Source organism: Lissotriton vulgaris, unplaced genomic scaffold (genome assembly GCF_964263255.1).
Source record: "Lissotriton vulgaris unplaced genomic scaffold, aLisVul1.2 SCAFFOLD_1296, whole genome shotgun sequence".
Lineage (NCBI taxonomy): Eukaryota > Metazoa > Chordata > Amphibia > Caudata > Salamandridae > Lissotriton > Lissotriton vulgaris.
Window position 1 is genome coordinate 601,498 of NW_028242470.1, and position 19,903 is coordinate 621,400.

Sequence of the window (19,903 nt, forward strand, 5' to 3'; positions counted from 1 at the left end):
CTGGCCTCTAAAACTTCCTTTTTGTCTGCTGCACAGTGTTGATCCACGAGAGAGGTCTTGTCAAGCTAAGCAAGTGTCTGTAGCGTAACAACACGACAGTAGATGATGTGTTGTCAACTATAAGTATTTTATTCAATACACAAGGGCCCTCAGGGAGCGGGAAATAAACGGCAGTCACCACGGGAGTCAGCTGTCATCTGTCAAACAGATTACAGTGACGTCACATAAATACGCATTGGACATTCCATGGTGACAATGCGTGACGTAACATGATGGAAAGGGAAAACATACAATGAGCATAACCCCTTGCCAAAACAACAAGTATAACATGTACAACATCTCCCTTTCCCCATCAGAAAACACAAAATGAAGTTATATTCCATAACATAGTCCTTAAACTTTTTCGGCAAGTTGATAACTCTACCCACTCTGGAAGACAAACCCCCAGTATGATCAATTTCAGTGTTTCTCGTGCCTGCTGCAGGAGAACCAGTTCCGTCTACATTGGATTCTACCATAGAGTCTTCCTGGGCCAGAATTGTGTCCCCACTTTCAACAGAGGAACTTCTTGAACTTTCTCCCAATGTCAAAGAACATCCTTGGCTGACATCAGGATGCAACCGGTTAGGGCTACTAGATATGTCTTCCCATTCAAGGACACTTTCGTTAAGGCTCACATCTTCTCCTTCTACATTTCTCATTATTATCTTTTCTTGCCCATGTTTGAGCCTTACCACATCGTCTTTACTGCGCCATCCTTCCCCTTCTATGAACACAGCTCCACCTGACGCTCTACCAATCTTCATGGGTTTACTGAACCTTGTTTCACACTTACTCACCAAACCTGGCTTCTTTACCAACACCCAATCTCCAGGTGCTACACATTTGTCTTTTACTCTATTTACCTTATCAGAATACACTTTGTTTTTCATTTGTTTTTTCTCTATGCTCTCTTTCACCTAGAGTTCTTTCTCACATACTTCTCTCGCTTCGATTACTGTTCCTTTCCATCCACCTATTTTTGGTGTTATGATGTTGTTACATGCTCTTCCTCTCATCAAGAAAAATGGTGTATACCCAGTGGCTTCCTTTGGCGTATTGTTGTACGCATTGATTTTCACCTTAATGAATTCTCTTACATCCATGTCATTTGCAATGGCCATTTGAATCCCTTCTTTTATGAACCTGTTTATTCTCTCTACTTGGCCATTACTCTTCGGGCTGTATAGTGGTGTCTTTTCCTGTACAATTCCATATTTTTCTAAGAACTCGACCATTACTCGTTATACTAATTGTGACCCATTGTCTGATACTAGGACCTTAGGCTGTCCCTCACTTTCGAATACTTTTTAAAGAAATTTTATGACCACTTCCGTTGTGACCACAATCACAAATTTGTAACACACCCACTTTGTATAGTAGTCTGTCAGAACTATTAGGTACTTGCACCCATTTGGCAATATGTTGAATGGTCCTGCAAAGTCTATTGCTACTTTGGCCCAGGGCCCATCAGGGATTTCCACCATCTGCAGTTCATTCTTTTCGACTCTCCAATGCTTATCTGACTTTAAGCATTGTTCGCATTTGTCCACATAACTCCTAATCTCGCTGTCTACACCTGGCCACCAATAGTGCATCCTTAGAATGTTTTTTGTGGCAGTGGTACCTGGATGTCCTCTGTGAGACATCTTTACAATCTTTTGTCTGAGTTCATATGGCGGCACAAAAACTTCTCCCCTTTTTAAGTAACCATTATCTAATGTCAGTTCATCACTCACCTGCTGGTTTTTTAGTTCATTTAGAAGGTTCCTTACATGCGGCCATCCTGTTTGCACATACATATTTACTTTGGTTAGGATGGTATCTTTTGCCATACTCTCCTCCCACTCCTTGTCAGTTATTGACCCTTCGCACATAATTGTGGCATCAATGTGCGCCACCACGCACTCTGTGTCATCTTGCTCCTCTCCTTTTTGATCCTGTACGGGCAACCTGGACAAACCGTCCGCTCTACTGTTTTTCCCCCTTTTATGTGCTCAATTCTGAAATTTAATTCCTGTAGTTTTGACATTAGCCTTATCAGTCTAGAGCTTGCATTTCCGTTGCCTCGACCTTTGCCATCCATCATACATACTAATGGTTTATGGTCGGTTACAAGTGTGAAACTTTTCCCCCACAGATAGTCCTTGAGCTTGTGCACCGCCCACACACATGCCAAAGTCTCACGTTCGATCGTGCTGTAGTGTACTTCTGTGTCGTTTAGCCTCCTGGAAATAAATGCAATCGTGTTCTCTTCACCTCCTTTTTTCTGGCAGAACACAGCACCAATTCCCTCATTACTTGCATCTACAGTCACAATGTTGTCCAATAGTGGGTCATAGGGTTTCAGTGCAGGTGCATTCGCTATCTCCTCCTTGACTGACCTGAATGCTTGTACCTGCTCATCTTTCCATTCATATGCTACATTATTTTTTAACAGTCTTCTGAGTGGTTCCACTTTGTCAGCATATTTCTGTATGAACTTTGAGTAATATTCACTGAGGCCGAGGAATGACTTGAGGGTTTCCTTGTTCCTAGGTTCTGGGGCCTCCCTTATTGCGTGTACTAAATCGTCTTTTGGCAAGATACCTTCAACCGTCAGGACATGCCCTAGGTACTCAATCTCCTTTGTCATGAATTTGCATTTATCCTTTGAGACTGTCATACCTTTCTTTTCTAAAACATCTAAAACCTTTTCAATCAATTTTATGTGGTCTTGTTCTGTTTCAGAATGCAAAAGAATGTCGTCTTGAAAGGCTTCCACCCCTTTCATCTTCCCAAACAGAACGTCCATGAGTTTCTGGAAAACCCCTGAAGAGGATGCTAGGCCAAAGGGAAGTCTTACATATCTGAACGCTCCAAATGGCGTGATGAAAGTTGTCAATTTCTTAGACCTTTCTGACAGACAGACCTGAAGATATGCAGCCCTTAAGTCAATCAGTGAAAAGTATTTTGAGCCTGATATTGACTGAAGTATGTCTTGAATTTTAGGTAGGGGATGACAGTTTACAATTATGTTTCTATTTAGTGACCTCAGGTCTACACACAACCTAATGTCCCCTGTCTTCTTTTTCTTTGATACCAGGATAGCAGAAATCCACTCAGACTCTTCTGCTTCTTCAATTACACCCTCTTCCTTCAATTTCTCAAGCACTTCCCTCAACTCTTTTCTTATGGACAATGGTATTGTTCTTACTTTGTGCTTACATGGTATGGCGCCTTCTTTTAGTTTGATGTCATGGTTGAAACCTTTAACACAACCTATTTCGTTTTTAAACACCTTTTTATGTTTGTCAAGAGTGGTATCTAAATCTCCTTTGTCCTCCTCTATGCTTATGCTGTTCATCCATTCCTCTCTTAAAATTACCGGGTCTTTCGCCCCAGGCACCAATATCACCCCTAGCTGGGCCAGATCTCTCCATCCTACTAGTATCCTCCCTTTTTCAGCTACATAAATCTTTGTTTCAATTACTCTTCCCTTGAAACTTACGGTGTCATTGAAATATCCTAGCATATTTATTTCCTTCACCCCGAATGCTTTCGGGTTTACATCAGATTCCGTTAGTTGTACATTTTTCCATTTTTCTTCAAAAAGAACATCAGATATGGTTGTTATGGGCGCACCTGAATCTGCAGTAAATTTTAGCTCAACCTCACCTATTTTCACTTCCCCAACAGGACCCTTTATCCTTCCCTCCTCCATCTCTACATATAGGACAATGTCCGCACACATTTCTTCATCAAAACTGCCTACAGCATTTATATTCATGCTATTACTCATTCTTTTAGTTTTACACAAGGCAGTATAATGACCATATTTTTTACACTTAATGCACTTTTTGCCAATTGCAGGACAATTCTTGAAATCAGCTAAGTGCTCATTAGATCCACACCTGAAACAGCTCAATTGCTTACCTCCTACCTTCCTTTCACTCATACTTTTTTCATACGCTTTACCATCAACCTTCCTCTTGTCCTGTAAATAAAATACATTAGTGTTATTCCCCGCTGATGACAATTCTTTAGTGGAAACTAGAGATCTCTCGATACCCCTAGCAATATCTATGACTTCCTGCAAGGTCGGTCTTTTGCATGCCAACAGTCTCTCCTGCACCTTCTTCGAATAGCAATAGAAAACAATTTGGTCCCTTATGTACACATCTGTCATCTCCTCATATTCACATTCTACGGCAAGGATCCTTAGACATGCAATATATTCATCGACTGTTTCCCCTTCTTGTTGTTTTCTTAGAGAAAATTTATGCCTTGCAACCATAATATTGTTCTGCTCATCGAACTGTTTTTCTAACCTTTTCAATGCCTCCTGATACTCATTCAGAGGTACAAATGTTCCTGGTGGACTCTCGTATTCGGGCAGGCTATCAAAAACATCCTGACCCACTTTTCCTAATAGCCCAAATAACAATGAACACTTCCTTTCTGCATCAAAGGCTTTCCCATCTATTGACACAATGTAATTTTCGAATGCCCTCACCCACTTTTTCCATTTCATTGTGGGCTTACCAGGTTCATCTAGAAACCGAGGAGGTGCACATATGTTATTACATTCAGCCATGTTATGCTCAAATATGTTATTTTCTCCTCACAGCAGACTTATTGCTCCGTTGGCTTTGCTGTATTCTACTTTATTTATCCGTTATATTTTGTTTGGCTTACTTGAGTCTTTTAATGTTTCCTCATATTATTCAATTTATTTTTCCCCAAACGCGATGTCTCCGTTGCGAGTGCTGACTGCCTCGCATTCGTTTGATCTCAGTCAAAAATCAATTTCAAAGATGGCCGCACGCTGTACACGTACGATGACGTGTGTTGCCCTGGTCCAATCAGCCTATGCTCCCGGCATGCTTCACGCGACACAGCTGAGGTAACTGACTGACCCTTCAGCTGTTGCACTGACAACGAAGCGCGCCAATTACTGAGGTAACACAAGACTGATTTCACAGGTACAGCGGCGATTTCAGGATTGTCTAAGTCTTTAATCATTTCGCTCAGTCAGCTGCTCATTCTTTCCACGTAGATCCTTTTCCTATATTAAAGTCTCCTCTTCACTTTTTATTTTACGCGCTGACGATTTTCTTATAAGTTTTATTTATCTCTTCATTAAAGCTCTTCTCCCAATCAGCGCTCGTCATACACCACAGTGTACTCACTCCGTACAATTCTTCCGCTCAATATTTCTTCCCCCTTGGGTGCTCCTTGGTCTGATCACAAGCTTCTTCAATCAAACTTGCCGATCCTCCAATTTATGTCCGCAGGCCCTTGTTGTCGCCAGTCCTCGTCGCCAATTGTAGCGTAACAACACGACAGTAGATGATGTGTTGTCAACTATAAGTATTTTATTCAATACACAAGGGCCCGCAGGGAGCGGGAAATAAATGGCAGTCACCACGGGAGTCAGCTGTCATCTGTCAAACAGATTACAGTGACGTCACACATTGGACATTCCATGGTGACAATGTGTGACGTAACATGATGGAAAGGGAAAACATACAATGAGCATAACCCCTTGCCAAAACAACAAGTATTTATTTTATTTTATTTTGCAGACTTGTAGAGCGCATGGCTGCCCATAGGCGTCCCAGCGCTGACAAACAAGAACCTAGTGAGAGATGTTTTATGGGAACAGCCATGTTTTAAGTGCTCTACGGAATGAAAGAAGGTTAGGTTGAGCTCTGAGGTTAGGGGGAAGCGAGTTCCAAAGTTTGGCAGCGTTGAGGGAGAACAGTCGGCCGCCTGAGCGGGCTTTTCTGATCCTGGGAACTGAGGCTAAATTGCAGTTGGAAGAGCGGAGAGTTCTAGAGGTGGTGTGGGGTGAGATGAGGTTTTGGAGTATGGGAGGGGCCTTGCCGTGCATAATCTTGTGGGTCGTGCAGAGAGCTTTGAATTGAATTCTCTCTTGGATGGGGAGCCAATGAAGGGTCTTCGAAGACGGTTTGGCTGAGCAGCGACGATGGGTACCTGTGAGAATGCGGGCTGCCACGTTTTGGGCCGTTTGGAGTTTTGCTAAAACTTTTTGGGGGGCCCCTAGGTATTGGGCGTTGCCATAGTCTAAACGAGACAGTACCAGGCCGTGGATGAGGAGTTTGCGGGATTGAGTCGGAAGCAAGGGTAGAATTTTTCTTGCCGATCTTAGCAGACCGTGACAGGTTCCAGCGGTTTTCCGTGCTTGGGCCGAGAAGTCGAGTTCTTCGTCTAACCAGATGCCCAGGCTCTTAATTTCTGGTTTGGACACAGGGGGGGGGGGGCATTGCTGACGGCCATATGGAGATGGAACTGTATAAAGATTTGTTGCCCAAGAACATGATCTCAGTTTTTTCGTTGCTCAACTTGAGGTGGGAGCTACTCATCCATTTTGTTATTTCGATCAAGCAGGTATGCAGGTTGGGAATGGAGAGGTCTTGCTGGTTAAGGGAGACCACAAGTTGAGTGTCGTCGGCATATGTCAGGAGTTTGATGCCATAGGGGGCGACGACCTTCTCGAGGGGGGGACATATAAACATTAAAAAGGGTTGGGCTCAGAGACGAGCCCTGTGGAACCCCGCAGTTGATGGCTGTGGGTCTGGACGTAAAGGTGCCCTCTGTCACCTGGAAGAGTCGGTTTTTGAGGAAGGATTCTAACCAGGCCAGAGCCATTCCTGTGACTCCAAGGTGTTTGAGTCTTTGGTGTCAGATTGTATAATGTGGTCTAGTGGCTGGGGTGGAGTTAAGAGGGAGGGACAGGAACGGGAGGAGCCAGTGACCGGAACCAGGGCAGTTAGAGTAGGGACGTGGAACTGAACACACGTGTTAATAAAGAGCTAAGAGACAAGTCGGTGTCCGTGTATGATTGATGTAGGACGCGACAGCTGGCGACGAGAGTGGGATCCAGCAGCAAGCCCACCCAAACGAGCCCCGTCCCGCGGCGTGGAGCGTCCAGAGCTCCGCTGCAACTGCGATCCTGAGGCGTCACGGGAGAAGCCTAGGAGTGACCCAGCAGACCCTGGAAGCGGGAAGAGCCGAGAGAAGAAGAAAGCGCAATGTGAAAGCGCCGAAGCGCCAGAAGAAAGAGCGCCGAGTGAAAGCGCTCCTGAAGCTCCGTGGTTGTGGAGCTAGCGCGATCGCGCGCCAAGAAGGTATTCAAATCTCACCCTGAAGCGTGAGTCCTGGAGAGGAACAGAAGTGCCCACCGGGAGCTTACCCCGGCGGCAACTGGCCTGAAGCTCGCCCTGCGTGTGGGGCTGGAGCGTGGAGCTAAAAGCGCCTACCGAGTGCCCACCTCGGCGGCAGAAGCGCAAGTGAGAACGCCCACCGAGTGCCCACCTCGGCGGCGAACAGAGCGGAGCTCGCCCCTTGCCTGGAGGCTCGAGCGTGCCCACCGGAGCCCACCCGGCGGCAGTAGCAGTGAAGATCACCCCACGTGTGAGGGGTGGACAAGAGACAACCAAAAACCAACCGGGAGCCCACTCCGGCGGCAAGGGACGAAGAAAAGAAATCTCACCTGCAGCAGTGACTCTGGCGGTGGATCGCGGCTGAAAACGACGAGTGGTGAGTGGAAAACTGCAGTCCCGAGTGAATGTGTGGCTCCGGTCGAAGGAACGAGCAGAGACGACCCAAATCTCGTTGAAAACGAGATTCCCGGCGGCCATCTTGGAGTCAGGCAGCATTGGCCAATCCCCTGCGAGGGATCATCGGCGGCCATTTTGAAGTCAGGCAAAGAGCCTGAAACATCAATGAAGCACTGGAAATGCACTAAAGACAGCAAACAACCTTTGGCAAGTGTAAAGGAAAACAAGCACAGGCTGAGGCAAGAGGCAAAACACATAAACAAGCATTGATCCATGCAAAGAGACACAAGCATTGCTACACGCAGATCAACAAGCATTGGCAAATGGAATGACTACATTGAATGAACACTGGCAAGTGACGGACTATGTCAATGAATGCGCAGTGACAGATACAAGTGAGCAAGCATTGGCAAAAGCAATAACAAAGGCAAACAAGCACAAGTAAATGCAAGAGTTGCATTAGGACACGCAAAGGTGAATGCGAGACCAATAACAAAACGAGCATCAATTAACGCAAGATACAAATAAAGACAACCGTAAACACAACAAGCACTGGCAAGTGCAAGAGACACACTGAGAGCCAGCACAAGCAAGCACATGCTTCAAGCACAAACAGACATGAGCAAAAGCAAGCCTTGATGCAAACAAGCATAAGCTGGCACGAATATCGAATGGTACTAAAGTAAGCAAATGCAAACCCAGAACGCCACGAGCACGAGCCAATACAGACCTGAACATACCAAACACGGATAAATACAAGTCCCGAAGTCAGCAAACACAGGCGAGTGCACATCTTAAATGCACCAAGCAACTCCAGATCTGGAACGTAACGAACAAAAGCAAGTACCGACGCAACCCTCCAGCGCCACGCAAAGATAGATGATCAACGGCAAGGAGAACCCCAAATCACCTGCAGTTAGCAGGCCACCCCAATAAAAGTGGGAAGGTGCTGAGCCAAGTGTCATGTGTGGACCAGCTGAGTGGTGGCCATTTCCGAAATCAGGAAATCCAAGCCCAACTCAGTAAGGCCTCCTGAAACAGTCGTGCTAAAGGCGGACAGAATACAGTAGTCACCCAGGAGTGGCGAACCTGCCCGAAATCAAAGGAGACGGCTAGACACGGAATCCTGGCCGAAGAAAGTCAGCAGACAAGACGGGAAACAAAGCGAACAATTCTACGACGATAGCAGATAAAACACACCTCCCTCATGGCGGCGGTAAAAGCAACCCACCGGCCCAGTCCTTGCATTGAAGTACCACCCCCAGTGTCACAGACTGACGGTCAGAACTTGGGTCCCGAATGGAACCGGTGGCTGGATTCCCTAGACGATTTTCTTGATGCAATCGGTGAACACAGGGATGGAAAATGTTTGACGCTACTCCTCCAGCTAGTCGGTCATGAGGGCCGTCGCCTAATCAGATCATTTCCCAAAAGGGACACAGAGAGCTATGGAAGACTCCAAGTGAAGCTACGTGCCCATTTCCATGCACTGGTGGAAGTGGATCATGCTCGCATCGCTTTCAATACAGCGCGGCAGGAACCAGGAGAACCACTGCCGAGGTTCATTACTCGGTTACTAAGTCTGGTACCCTGCTGCCACTTCAACACATTTACTAATGAAGAAGCAGTTCGGCTCCGAATAATCGAAGGCTGTTCAAGCGCAGACACGAAGCGAAAGATTCTTCAGGAGCAATGGTCGCTAAAGAGAATCATCAGAGGGGCCGAGGCTGGAGTGCGAATAAAAGCAAAAGACTTCTCGAAAGACGTGCATTCCAATGCCAGACACATGGATGTCTGGAAAGAGGCACCCCTTATGCCTAAGGGAGAGGCCCAGGAAACAAACAAAGCTGAAAAGAGGGAGGGTGAATCAGAGTCAAGAAACCAGAGACAGAGCGTCATGGAACACTCCAAGTCACCATCACAAAAGACCAGGATGAATCAGGATTGCGAAAGTGATACTGATGCAACCTCATGGAGCTATTCGACCTCAAGGAGTCAGTCAACAGATGATGATACTGAGACAACCTCCCAAAGCTATTCAACCTCAAGGAGTCAGTCAACCGATGATGAGAATGGTTATGAAACAGATGAAGTGTCAAGCGGGACAAATCACACCCATGGACAAGATGGCAGATTGCTCAACAAGAAGGCAAAAAGACGAACTACGGAAGATGGGACCTATCCCGTCAATGCCGGAAACCAGCACGCGAACAACCCCGGCCATCCTCCCGCCATGCACCAAAGTTTACAGATGAGTCCGAGGAAGCATCAAGAAACGAGAAGAAGACACCAACCACATGAGGAGTGGCAAGCCACTCAGACACCGAAAAGGGAGAGGCATATGCACTACAGACAGTTGTGTCAACGAGAAAGCGAAGGAGGGACAATTGATGTCCCGTGAAAAGGGTAAAGACCAAATGCTCCGAGACCAAACTAATGAAGTAAACGATCCCCCCACAGCAACAACACAGAAGACACAAAAAGAAACATACCCACGGAAATGCTCCGTAAACAGCTCCGACCCCAGGAGCATGTCATCCCAGAATACCAACTCAATAAACGTATCAGTCACGACGCCCTCAAAAGAACGTTCTCAGAGGAAATCGACAACCGACTCCTCCGAGTCGGAAGACATGTCTGTCCGATCATTTGGGTCAACAGGATCATGGTCCCGACCACAGCCATGGCATCAATCACCCGGACACACAACAGAACCAAAGGACAACACGTCACGTCAGTCATCGCCACATCAAGACATGAACAATATACCGTCACCCCTGATGGGGTCAGAGAGGCTGACACAACGAACTGACGGAAGGAGAACAAAGAAATGGGACAATATCTACTTAGTGGTAAAGGACTATCCCGTCACCCCGCGGGGAAGACCGAACGTGGTGACAGAGACGAACTGCCACCGAATGAGAGACAAACAGACATATAACCAGGTGGTCAAGGGTCTCGCCAGCCTCAACCACGAGCGGGAAGGGAAGAAACGAACAGAGGCAGCCAATGAGGCCAAGAATCAAGACAGGACACACATCTCAGATAGTACATTGACGTCTGACGTGCCCGACGGTGCACAGATGAGCAGTGTTGCTCCCAACCTGACGAGACAAAGAGAAATAACCTCACAGGAGGGAGCTTGGAAGAAGACCGGAACATTGCCCACTCCCAAAGAAGATCAACTGTCAACAGAACAAGAGTCACCAAGGCAAGCAGACTGCCACTGCCGAGCTGAGCCAGTAGCAGTCACACAACATGAAAGAACCATGACAACTGCGGAACTGGATAATAAGCCGCCCATACACGATGGGTCACATTCTCAAAAGTGCAATCCCATAGTCAAGGATGTGTTGGCTAAGACGCCGGAAAGATTGATGAACGTCAGGACCACCACGGATTCGACGCTACTGATGCTTGAAGAACAAGCTGTCCGCCAACCCGCGTGGTGGGCTGAAGAATTGCAAACACTGTGGAAATTAAGTTCATTTTGTTAAGGAGGGGGGAGATGTCAGATTGTATAATGTGGTCTAGTGGCTGGGGTGGAGTTAAGAGGGAGGGACAGGAACGGGAGGAGCCAGTGACCGGAACCAGAGCAGTTAGAGTAGGGACGTGGAACTGAACACACGTGTTAATAAAGAGCTAAGAGACAAGTCGGTGTCCGTGTATGATTGATGTAGGACACGACATTTGGGTCAGGATAGAGTGGTTGACGGTGTCGAATGCGGCGCTAAGATCCAGGAGGATCACTGCCACTGATCCCCCTGAGTCTATGATCTTCCTTGCCTCTTCGACTACCGCCAGTATTGCGGTCTCGGTGCTCTGGCCTGGCCTGAATCCCGTTTGGGAGGGTTCCAGTAGTTTGTTAGACTCGAGGTATAAGGAGAGATTTTGGTTAACATGTTTCTCAGCTATTTTTCTGACACCTGGGAGTAAGGAAATTGGCCTGTAGTTGCCGAGTTCTAGTGGATCAAGGTGGGGTTTTTTGAGCAATGCTTTCACCATGGCTCTTTTCCAGCTGGGGGGGGACAATGCCTAGGGAGAGTGAGTCGTTGATAAGTTTTGTCAGATTAGGTAGAATAGTGGGTCCGACTAGTTTCAGGATATTCAGCGGAGCAGGGTCGGAGGGGCTGCCGCTTTTAATAGAACTGAGTATAACATGTACAACAGTGTCTCTCAGCCCCATCAAACTTCCTTCTCTTTTGTCTTCTTTGCTGCTATTAGTTTAAAAATGTAGTTATATTACAAAGAGGTTGTAGGTTAGTGACCTTTCATTACAGTAGTTTCCCTTTATTTTCAAAATACGTTTAGAGCTTCTCATTGTTCAAAATATAGAAATTTCTGATATTTATTTCTTCCAATACACTTCATTCGATGACTTCTCGTGCTCCAGTACAGGGGGGCAGTGTCTGTCCTCCGCGCATGCTCAGCAGTTAATATAGGGCCCGAGAGCTGTGTCTGTCCTCCGCGCATGCTCAGCAGGTAATATAGGGCCCGAGAGCTGTGTCTGTCCTCCGCGCATGCTCAGCAGTTGATATAAGGCCTGAGGCCCGAGGCCCTACTCTGTCCTCCGCGCATGCGCAGTGGTTCACCTAACAGACCCACAGTAACCTTTCTTCAGGTGCTGCGCGGTGGGATCATAGTATCAGTTTTCCGCACATGCGTAGTTGTTCATCAATAGACAATCTCGCGGCCATGTCTGTCCTCAGCACATGCTCAGGTGGTTCATCCAACAGACCCTCCGTAACCCTCGCATGGGTGCTGCGCAGTGGGAACGAAATGAAAGAACTCCGCGCATGCGCAATTGTTAATCACTAGGCAATGTTCAGCCGTAGTCAGTCCTCCGCGCATGCGCAGTTAATGCAAAGCCTCTACCCCCCCCCCCCCCCCCCCCCCCCGCGCTGATAGGTTGTTTGGCACAGGCGCCATTGACAGGTCCCTGGGTGTCCAGGTGGGTCTGGGACAAGGTGTCTCAGTTTCTAGTTCCTCAGGTGCCCCATGGCGGGTGTTTGAAGAGTGGATACAGTTAAACGGAATTTCAAAGCCCCTGGCTTCTTGTTCCAGGTATAGTTGAGTGCATTCTGTCTTCTCATTTTTCTGCTCAATGTAACAAAATGTTTACAATATGAACTGATTCTAGTGTTATTTCTCACAGAAATAGCTCGATGTTTCCACAAAGCAAATGGTGCAAGCACATTAGTTGTGAAGTGTTCACAGCTCTGGGGCCTATTTCCTTTCAGTGCTTAACTCTACAAGATGCTTACACTGCAGAGTTATCAACATTATTTAGATTCTAATGGGAGAACTGTGAAAAGTAGTACATTCTACCTGGTCTTTTCTCACTGGTGCATTGCCCCAACCCAGAGAAAGATGTGTGTTCGCGCCCGTGGATTTGTAAGCGCTGGACATGTGTATTGACCTGCCATTTGCACATTTGAGTCTAAATGACCAACCTGTGGCCTGCTGAGTTATGTGCCACCCTCTTTGTTTTATCAAAAATATATGTTTTGCTTTAGCACGAAAATGCAAAAGGTGCACATGGAAAAGAGTTTGTTTTAAAAAGGTCGATATTGCTCATGGTAAATTGAAACTAGCTTTTGCAATGCAATAGGTCTCGCATTTACCAGAGTTTCGTAAATGCGACACCTATTGCATTGCAAATGCCTGTTTGTAAAAACGCCCATGCAGCGCATTAACTTTAATGTTGGCCGGGCCCCTTTTCTTAGACGAGCCGTGTCTAAAGAAAGGGGTGGGTCGCCATTAAATTGAAAGAGCAGTATGGGGTGCTTTTACAAAACAATCATTTGCAATGCAATAGGTCTCGCATTTACACGAGTTTGAGCTATTAACATTACAAATAACAATGCCTTTTATTTTTGATTCGTTTTTAAAACATAAATAAAAGGCATTGTCATTTACAATACCAATAGCTTAAACTCGTGTAAATGCGAGACCTATTGCAGTACAAATGCTTGTACATAGATTGGTAAACAGAAACAGCTGTCTTTTACTCAATGCAAACATGGAATGGGAGACAGATGTATTGATACAAAAATAGTCAGACACATCCACACAGCTCCCATTTAACGTCACAGCTACACCTGCCAATATTTGGAATAGCGGTATTTCATTTATTTCTTTTACCAATCAAGTGGCATAAAGTATGCAAAATGAAGCCGCATCCACTGTAGTTAAATGAAGTAAGCCACCCCTTTCCTCGGGGCAGTAAAACAATGCAGCAGAAGAGAAGTGCCCACATGCTGCTGCTCTTGACCTGCTGTTCGCGGGTGTCTCCGCTCCAGATACAAGCTTCCTAGGACCAGTTTCTGGCATTTCAGCCATCTTCAGCCAGGCTTGCTCGAATCCAGTGGCAAAGTGAGCAAGGGACTCACGTCCGAGCATACCCTGCCAACTTATGGCGAACAAAACAGTACAAAAGTGGGTGGTGATGGACCGCTTTGTTCAGCTGAAATGCCAGAAACCGGTCCTAGGAAGCTTGTTTACAGTCCAGGGAAGGCATGGCTTGGCATTTCGGGCTGGACTGTTCCCATAAGGCACAGGGTCAGACTGATTTACATATGGCCATGTCTGAACTGGGGTGGCAGAGTGTGCTAAGGAACAGTGATGGATTAAATCCAGAACTGTTGACTGGGTGTGACTGTTTGATTGGTTCAGATGCTCCGTCTATCACCACCCCCTTTTGTACCCATTTGAAACCAGGCCTTTTTTGCCTTTATTACGCCACTCCCTTCATGGTGACACCACTCTTTCCTCATGTGCTTCCGGGGCGAGCAATATTCCTCGCCCCAGCCAGCACATGGGCAGGAGGTCTCTGACCTGCTGTGCCCTCGTCATCGTCCGTCCCTTGACGAAAAAAAACCAGTCAGAGTCAGATTGACTGAATTTAATTTGTGACACACGGGGCAGTGAGCAGTTCATCGATTTGACGCTGCTGCATTGCGTGCGTGTGGTACGTGTCTCTCTTGTCTTCCTCCCCGTCCCGACTCCCGAGGCTAGTGGGGCAACGCCCTATTCACCCCTATTTACCAACCGCCACTGCTTATACCACGTGCAATTCATCCTCTCCAAAGCCAAGCCTCAAGAATTCCTGGGTGTGAAAGGTGGCTGATCCTGATTGGGTGCTTGATAGTTTTCCAGAAACTCATGTTCTTGATTGTTCATGTTTGTCAGTAGTTAATTAAACATGCCCAGGGGTTTTATCTCTTTAGTTGACCGAAGCTCCAATAAAAGTTTCTTTGTCCTTGCAAAAAAATATGAATGGCGAACGAGCCTCTGTCTGTCAAAGAATGGAAGGGCTGGGGAACTGTCATTCATCTCACTGCTAAGCAGAGCCATGTCATGCTTCATCCTCCGTCAGGCCTCTGATTTTGACCAACATCCCTTAGAACACTGGGACTTTAGAGCCCATCCTTTTAATGAGAAAAACAAAACTACAAGTCCCATAAGCAATAGTGGTGGAAGGTGTCACGCATGACCTGGGACAACTTCCGATTCAGCACATCCAATTCCATTTTTTAAGAATTTGACACAATATTGAATTTATAACCTTTGTTTTTTATGGTCATGAGTCACTAGGATACTAAAAACGTCTTTTATTTTCAAGGTCAATTAAGTAATGGTCATCAGCTTGGAAGCTCAGTAAATTCTTCAGTATTTGTCATTGATCTCCATGTGTGGCTGGTTTGTGTCTGCCCCTGCATCGTTCCCGATAACTCACACAGGTAAGGACCTTGTAGCAGCAACATGATACCCCCATACTCGTCTGTAAGAAGTGCGCTCTGAGGCAGGTATCCGATAATTTTTGTGAAACAAGCAAGCACCAATATCTGCTTTGTACATTTGTTAAAATAAAACACAATCAAGTCAATTCAAAATATACTTTATTCGGCATAAAGCAATACCATAAAAGTACAGTGTTAAAAAACAATATCTCATACATTATAAAAATCATACTAAAAACCTGTTTAACATCAATACATAAAATATAAATGATTCGGCACGGGGATCATCTTATAGAAATGACAAGGAGGTACCCGGTTAAAAATGTTTCATCCATAGCATAGTGCAAATCAGAGCAAATATTGAACACACAGGACCATTATTCCTCCCCTCTACTGGTTCTGAGTTTCATCGCTAATCTTAGAAAATGTACCACACAGAAAAGCGTTAAAGGTTCAACTGACAATTTCAGAAACAGTAGGGGCACTTTAGCTTGTTTGAACTTGACCTTCCTTAAAATACCTTTTAAAAATAGTCGCCTAGGGTAAGCGTAAAATGGGCCTAGTAGGACCAAATGGAGTGTATCCTGTGGAGACCGTTGGTCACAGCCACAGGAGCCCTTACTCTCCAAATGCTTGTATTACCCTGCTGGTACCGCCAAAGTATGGTGTAACAAATCTAGCCTGAAATGGGTCATGAGAAATCTGTCTTGAGGATTGTAAATAAGACACAAATAAGGTTCCATGACCAGGCACAACTTTGTTAACTGATGAGTTCCTACTGATGGCTTAGTCAGCTCTCTTGCTTCCCTATTTGACTTGGCTCTGTTTAAAAATTATGACTGAATACAGCCCTTATCCTTAGATAGCAATTTGGTCGGGTGGGTAAAATATTCAACATAACCCATGGCTAACAGGTTTTCCTTGATGTGTCTACTCCAAGGAATATTGTAACCCGGTGCCCGTGCAATGCAGTCTGATATTATTTGTTGACTTAACGCCGACTCTGGGTTTGTCCATACCTTAATCCAGCATGCGAGGGGCTTCCATTGCAGCCTATCGCACAGATGGGTTATACCCAGATCCTCATGAACCACGTAGGAGGATGTGCTTTATGGGACTTTCAGTACTCGCCTCAAATATTTGTTTTCTTCTGTTTGTAACTTAAGCGGGTCTATAAAGCCCCAGACCTCACTCCCATATAAAACTTTGGCACAGCTTACAGAACTGAAGAAGTTCAGGATTTGTTCCTGAGCCCATCGGCCTAGCCTCTTTGCAAAATTCATAGTTACCCCTGTTGAGTTAATTAGTTTATTGCATTTCTCCTCCACAAGGGCTTTAAAACTATGGCGACTGTCGAACATGATCCCCAGATATGAAAATGACTTGACCTTTTCCAGTCCCTGTGTGCCTATTGTATACTTAGTTTTGCTGGATGGTCCTTCCCTACCTCCATAACATATGATTTTATGAGGTTCGGTGACAAATCTAAGCTATCCATAAAATGGACAAAGCCATCTATGAGGCGCTGCAGTCCACGTGCAGTGCGGACCAAGAGTACTGCGTCATCTGCATACAGTAACACCGGTATCCCTCTCCTATCCATCTGCGGGCAGTCCACCCCTAGAGCTACCAGCGCCTGGGTCTAACCATACATATATATATATATATATATATATATATATATATATATATATATATAAAGGAAGGGGGCCAAAATACATCCCTGCCTCACTCCCTCACTCCCCTTGAGCATGGGACGTGGTCTGTGACTTTTCCCTCCTTATCATATCTGACCTGGGCAGAAGTATTCTGATGCAGTGTCCGTGATATATTTACCAGACCAGGGTCAACTACCAAGTCCCCAATAGTCCCCACAATTTCTTCCGATTTACCCGATCAAATTCCGCGGTGAGGTCCATGAAAGCCATGTACACCGTCCCCTCACTGGCTACGGTGTACTTGGCTGCCAGGAGATATAAATTAAGGCATTGATCTGTGGTGGAGCGGCCGTACCTAAACCCATACTGGGTATCCGTAATGATCTCATGCTCCTCCGCCCAATCAATCAATCGCTTAAGAATGGCCCTACCTAGCACTTTCACGGTAACATCAATTAATGAAATAGGCCTATAGCATTGAGGGCTATTTCTGTCCCCTTTTTTAAATATGGGGACTATTGTGGCCGTAGACCAGGATATTGGCATCATTGTTTGCACTGCGGTATTTATTACTCTGGTGAGTATGGGCACCCAGAGTTCTTTCTGGCTTAAGAGGAGATCTGGTGGAATCCCAACAGGTACTGGTGCCTTGTTACGGGTTAGCCCCTCAATCCCCGCCTTTATTTCTCCCAAGGAAAAGGTAATCTGGGGTGGGTTCACACTTTCCAGTTCCAATGCTACCATGGTTATACAGGCCCTTGTAATGCTCAAGCCAGGTTTCTGGGAGGGTGTGGCAGGCAGGCAGGCTTGGGTTTATTTGAATCCTGAAAGCACGGTTCATTAACAACTCTCCAAAAAGCAGTCGAGTCCTTTGTCTCGGCCGCTTCTCTCAAGTTTTCCCATGCCTGGTTCTGCAATACGGTTCTGCGGCATCTTAGTGTTTTATTGTACCTAGCCCTGCAGCTTGATACCTTCCCTCTGTCCCTAGGTACGCATTTCAGAGCCGATTTCAGATCCCTCAAGGCGAGGGTGCAGTCATGATCGAACCACCTTGGTGCACTGTGTTCCTTGTTGACCTTCCTGCCCCTAAGTAAGCCATCTATTTCTTTGGCTGCTCCCTCAGATGCCTTGTTCAGGTCTGCCCCCTCAACATCCAAGTCCAAACACTTCCAAACATTGGACTCGGCATGTGTCAGTAAGATTCTGTAAAATGCCTCACTGTCCGTGTTGACCCACCTTAGTCTCCTACCTTGGTCAGTGGCTTCAATCAAACCTCTGGCCCCCCTACGTTGTGATAGAAGTACCGCATTTGGATCTATGATGCACAGGAGAAGCGGGTTATGGTCGCTGAAAATGCTAACCTCTATCTCAAACTTTGTAACCTGACACTTTAACATCGGTGTAACGAAAATAAAATCAATTATAGTGCCCTTCGCCCTGCCTTTGAAAGTAGGGGTGACCGTGCTATTGCCCCCCCACCAATCAAATCCATGGTATATGTTAGGGCATGCCTGCCCAGGATCTTATTCAGTGCTCCTCCTTCCCTTGGGTGATTCAGGTGCCACCCCTCTACAATCGGGCAAGCCGACCAGTTCCCCTCACTCATTCTTAGGAAGGGGCATGGGTGACAATTGAACTCCCCTGCTAATACTAGCTGGGAGCACAGTGCCCCTTGCTCCTCCATGCCTGCCAGCCGAGCCCCTAGTTCATTTACGCTTTGGAGAGTTTGTCCTGGAGTAATGGCATTATAGAAATTTACAACAGTTAAATTAAAACCCTTATTACGATATGTGAGTCCCAGTGTTCAGTCCGAGGCCCATCTAAGTTCACTCCACCTTCCTGAGATTCTGAGATCGACATAAATAGTCAGACACCCCTTTGACCTCTCCCACTATTTGACTGCCTGCCGTGACAGTTGTAGGGTTAGTGGGCATTACAGGAACTTCACCCAAATTCTCTGCATCTTTCTCTACATTTCTCCCACCGGGCTCCATAACTCTCACATTGACATTGGAATCATCTGACTGTGTGCGCCCTGGACCTTCATTGTCTCCTATTATGAGTGACCCATCCCCCTCATGCTTTCTCGTCTTTCAGCCCCCCCACCAGTCAATCTATTTCATTTTGGGATGAAGCACAGTGGAGAGGGGCAAATCGGTTAATGAATGAAACTAGCTGCCCCCTCCCATCTGATTCAATCCTATTCCTCCTATGGTCACCTTGCATATTCCTATGGGCCATATCCTATATAGAAAGAAGCCAAGGGGAGCAGTCTGATACTGGACCCTCCATCCCCTTGGTATTGACCCCTGGATTGACTATGGAGGAGCTCATTGACTAACTCTGAATATCTGAAATTCAAAATCACACAATCACCCGCAAAGCTCTTTCTGCTACTTCCGATCCAAGCCACCCTCATTGCCATCAGAATATGTCTGTGTTGTGTGATATTGAAACCCGTGTTTTTGACTAGCCAATGTGCTGTCTTGTTAATTAGAGTGCGAGGGGATTCCTCCCTCTAATCCCCGTTAGTAGGAGCCCCTATAAGGGCCACTGTGTAAGGGCTTGAGGCTGGGGGGAGATCCAATGTCGGTAAACCTCTAGTGCTCTGCACAGCGTCCGCTATTGTTAACTCCTCTTCACTGACTATTGCCCTTCTTCCCTCTGAGCCCCTCTGGGCTGTGTCAGGACAAACCGTATTAGGTGGCCCCATTCTTTTTATGCTTAGGGTAGTCCCACTCGTTTTACCCGCCAAGGCACCCTTGTTGGTGCCCTCACTGTCTTTGCCCAACCGTCTTCCTTCGCTGTGCCCCCCTCCCTGACCCTCATAACTAGTTGTGGACTTTGAGTATGATGGGGCTTCTGCTCCCCCCTCCTCCGGTCCCCTAATTCTACCTGG

General features: G+C 46.3%; 1 long non-coding RNA gene across 1 annotated transcript in view; it reads left to right on the forward strand.

Moving 5' to 3' along the window:
- The first annotated feature begins 12,518 nt into the window (after positions 1–12,518).
- The window catches only part of LOC147668956 (uncharacterized), a 30,268-nt gene continuing 22,883 nt past the window's right edge, over positions 12,519–19,903 (forward strand). The window contains exons 1-2 of the long non-coding RNA XR_015303771.1: positions 12,519–12,668; positions 15,229–15,346. This is a non-coding gene — a long non-coding RNA (uncharacterized LOC147668956). The remainder of the gene's footprint in view (positions 12,669–15,228; positions 15,347–19,903) is intronic.